The sequence below is a fragment of the Papaver somniferum genome, chromosome 6 (genome assembly GCF_003573695.1).
Source record: "Papaver somniferum cultivar HN1 chromosome 6, ASM357369v1, whole genome shotgun sequence".
NCBI lineage: Eukaryota > Viridiplantae > Streptophyta > Magnoliopsida > Ranunculales > Papaveraceae > Papaver > Papaver somniferum.
In genome coordinates, this window is record NC_039363.1 from 1,829,926 (window position 1) to 1,834,472 (window position 4,547).

The following is a 4,547-nucleotide window of genomic DNA, read 5'->3' on the forward strand; positions in this document are numbered from 1 at the left end:
CTTTCTGCCACAAGTACTTTATCTCTTGCAGGATATACTGACTCTGATTGGGCAGGTTGCCCTACTACTCGTCGATCTACCACAGGGTATTTTACAATGTTGGGAAATAGTCCCATTTCTTGGAAATCCAAGAAACAACCAACTGTATCCCAATCTTCTGCTGAGGCAGAATATCGGGCTCTCACCAAGCTAACATCTGAACTGCAATGGTTACACTATTTGTTCACTGATCTTCGTGTCAAAATTTCGACACCCATTCCAATTTATTGCGATAATCAAGCTGCTATTCATATCTCTGAAAATCCAGTTTTTCATGAACGAACGAAACATATCGAAATCGACTGTTATTTTGTTCGTGAAAAACTTCTCTCTGGTCTCGTTAAACCATTGTATATTTCGTCTGCGGCACAGTTGGCGGATATTTTCACCAAGCCACTTGGGGTGGATTCTTTTCGACGTCTTGTCAGCAAGTTGGGCATTTGTCCAGACTCTCCCCATGCTCCAACTTGAGGGGGGGGGAGGGGGGGGGTATTAGACGTATATAAGTCGTGTATAGTTTCAGCAATTGTGATGGCACGATCTGCACCTGCTATCCAAGTCTTTAGGTGTATAGTCCAAGTTTGTTGTATCAAGTAGTCAAAGTCTGCTGTAATCCGAGTCATATGTATTCTCAGTTATTGTATCAAGTCTTGTAACAACCCTGTAAACTAGTTCTATCAGTTAGATTAGGTTTTAAATCCTTCTTCTGTAACTTATATAAATACTGAATGAAAGGAATCGTCTCCACAGTTTTGTGAGACCTTAAAATCAGTTCTTTAGAATCTTTGACCATGTGTTAGATATTTATTGACCCAACGAGGCTAAACATGAAGGGACGTGTTGAGATTATTAATAAAAGTAACTAATCCTTAGATATTTCCTCGCGTGTGACTAATTTAACTCAAGGGATAGACTTCAATCAATTTAACTTCAGAACCAAGCTGAAACCAGACAACACTACTCAGGTCTTTACACAAGTAGTTGCCATTTGTTTTTTACCTCTTGTATGTTTTAACATATTTTTTTGTGGCATTCATTAACCAGCAAAATGATGCAACGAAGGGGGTATGCTCATGTGTATGTAGAAGCTTTAAAAGCAACAACTGAAAACACAAGTCAAGTACGCAGACACAAAAAACAAGTGTTAACTGTTGTTGGTCAAACACGTTATAGTGTCGGAAGGATCATTGCGTTGCGACCACTAATTTTTTTCTTCAAAGATTCTGTCCGACAGGAAAATATCTCAGAGAAAAACTTTTCATGTTTCATGCATTAGAACAGAACTAGTGAAAGACCAACAGAAAAAGTAAGGCAGCTGAATTTGCTTTGCTTGGAAATTCTGGATGAGGTCTTGCTGGAGAAGTCCTGTCCTCGCTGTTCTAATATTGTACTGATTACACCCTATGTGCATCCTACTCCTCTGTCTGTGGGTCCATATGGAAGCTAAAATAACTATTGGTAACTTTACATCACCGTATCTTATGGGAAGTTTTTTTTTTTTTACGTTGATTAATTTATCTTTGCAAATAGATAAAACTCCCCGGTAATTTAATGTTCGGGGTGTAAAAAAATGCACCATATAGTCTGAAGGCATAGTTTGATAGCAGAACACATATCAAATACTTCTAGTTTTCTCTAAGTGCTTCATGCATATACTTTCTTACATTCATTCATCATCAATGGCTTTCTATAATTTTCTCTTCTTCATCATCATCACAATGTTATCAATTTATCCTAGTCCTACATATTCAGTCTCCTTTAACTACTCATATTTCTCACCAAATGATCATCAAAAGCTATATCTGGAAGGTAATTCTACTTTTTATGGTGGCTTCATTGATCTTACAGCGAATACAGCGGACAAAAATATCCGTGGTAGTGTGGGTCGTGTCACATATTCAGAGGCTATACAACTTTATGATGCAACCACTGGAATGGTGTCTGATTTTACTTCACGATTCTCCTTCAGCATGAAAACACTAAAAGATACTGAGAAAACTGGTTACGGCGATGGTCTTACTTTTTTCGTAGCACCGTTCGGGTCTAAGCTTCCTTCAGGATCTGGTGGTGGATCACTTGGCCTAATTGGTGTGGATGCATCTGCTGATAATAAATCATTTGTTGCAGTTGAGTTTGACACTTTCAGAAACGACTGGATCCAAGTTCTGATCATGTTGGTATCGACATTAATTCCATTACATCCGTGGTTACTAAGAAATTGGAAGATTACAGTTTGACGAATGCAAACAAAGCTAATGTATGGGTACATTATAATTCAACTACACACAATCTAAGTGTTTATCTCACATATGGTGAGAATCCTATATACAGTAACGATCTTATTTTGTCTCATATTGAGGATCTAAGCAAGATTTTACCAGAGAACGTTACTGTTGGGTTCTCGGCAGCAACTGGCAAAGCAGTTGAACTTCATAAAATCCTTTCATGGGCATTTTATACCACTATTGAAGGATTAGAAGAAGGAAAACTCAATAGAACTGAAGAAGGAAAACCCAATGGTCCCAATCCATCTGACACGACAGATGCTATAATTACTGGTGGAAGAGACCGTAAAATAAATGAAGGAAAAGCTAGTAAAAGTGTACTGGTAGGCATTGTTGTTGGTATTGGTATTTTAGGTTGTGCCCTTGGTTTTGGTTTCTTTATCTGGTGGAAGAAGAGGAGAACCTCAAGAAACATAGAAGATAATACAATAATTCCCAGCACAGACGATGAATTCGAACAGGAAACAGGACCAAAGAGGTTCACATACAGTGAACTGGCTCATGCAACAAATAACTTTGACGAGCGAGGAAAACTTGGAGAGGGAGGATTTGGCGGAGTTTACAAAGGTTTATTGACTGATACAAGCTTGGATATCGCCGTCAAGAGGATCTCGAGTGAGTCAAAACAAGGCAAGAAAGAATATCAATCTGAAGTAAAAATTATCAGCCAGTTACGACACAGAAATCTGGTTCAGCTTATAGGTTGGTGCCATGAAAAAAATGAATTACTTCTTGTGTACGAGTTCATGCCAAACAGGAGCCTCGATAAGCATTTATTCCAAGGGGAAATTGTTCTCACTTGGGAAGTCAGGTACACAATAGCTCTTGGTTTAGCTTCTGCATTACTATATCTACATGATGCATGGGAACAATGTGTACTGCACCGAGATATCAAATCAAGTAATATAATGCTGGATTCAAATTTTAATGCTAAACTTGGCGATTTTGGTTTAGCAAGGCTTGTCAACCATGAGGAAGGTTCTCAGACAACGGTCTTAGCAGGCACTGTGGGTTACTTAGCGCCTGAGTGTGTTGCTACGGGTAAATCAAATAAAGAATCCGATGTTTATAGTTTCGGAATTGTTGCACTTGAGCTTGCATGTGGGAGGAAGCCGATCGATGCATCTAAGGGAGTCTTGCTAGAATGGGTTTGGAAACATTATGGCAGTGGAATGGTTTTTGAAGCAGCCGATGATAGATTACATAAGAATTTCGAAGAACAACAAATGGAGCGTTTGATGGTTTTGGGATTATGTTGTGCTCATCCTAATCCCAAGTCTAGACCTTCCACTAGGCAAGCGATTAGTATTCTTAATTTTGAGTCTCCTTTACCGATTCTTCCGTCAAAGATGCCTACCCCGGAGTATTATGCACCATCAGTCCATATTTGTAGGCTTGATTCGCAAACAGATGGTAGCCAGGGTGCTTGCAGTTGCTGTTCCAACACCAATTTGTCTCAAAGAACTATGTCTTCTTCTGGCTCAGCTTCAAAATCTCTCCTATATTCTGGTTAGATTTGGTTTATCATAAACTCAAATATCCCTTGACTTACTGCATTTTGAGTAATTCTGCATTGAAGTGTGTTTGTGTCTTCGTTTGGATTGCTGTAATTTTTACATTTCCGTCTTTGAATAAATGTATCTCCAGTTACAGTCTCAATTGAACTTTTTCTCACGTGTTATTACTAGTGTATTTCCATGGAGTGTTAGACTATTAATTTGATGGTAGAAAGGGAGAACAGATTGTTTTAATATGGTGCCATGTAAGGCGCATCCTAATTGCGTGTGTGGCTTCCCGGACTTTGTTGTCCACCATAATTGCCATAGCGAAAGAAACATCAAAAACAGACCAAGATACAAAGATAGAACAAGTGTGTTACTGGATACAAACAGAAGATAAGTGGGTTGCAGAATGCAAACACAGAACAAGTATTTTACTTGATGCAAACAAGAAAACAAGTGTGTTAGCTATTGAATGCACACAAGTATTTTACTGAGCAGTTATACACCAAAGGACCCTTTTGATAAAGACGATTTTGTCTCTATAAATGCATTATTGCGAAGAACGCCATGTCTCTTAGCCTCACGTACATTATTGCAGAAAGGTTGATCTTATCTTCGCGAAGACTTAGAGGAAGACTTCAGAAAGATTGCTTCTACCGAAAACCCACTACCACTAGTAAACCAAGAATAAAAGCGCGTTAATTTTTTTTTCTGTTCACTT

At 38.6% G+C, this 4,547-nt stretch overlaps 1 pseudogene; it reads left to right on the plus strand.

Annotated features, from left to right (window-relative positions):
* Positions 1–1,757: 1,757 nt before the first annotated feature.
* On the plus strand, positions 1,758–3,838 carry LOC113286561 (annotated as a pseudogene).
* The last annotated feature ends 709 nt before the right edge of the window (positions 3,839–4,547 follow it).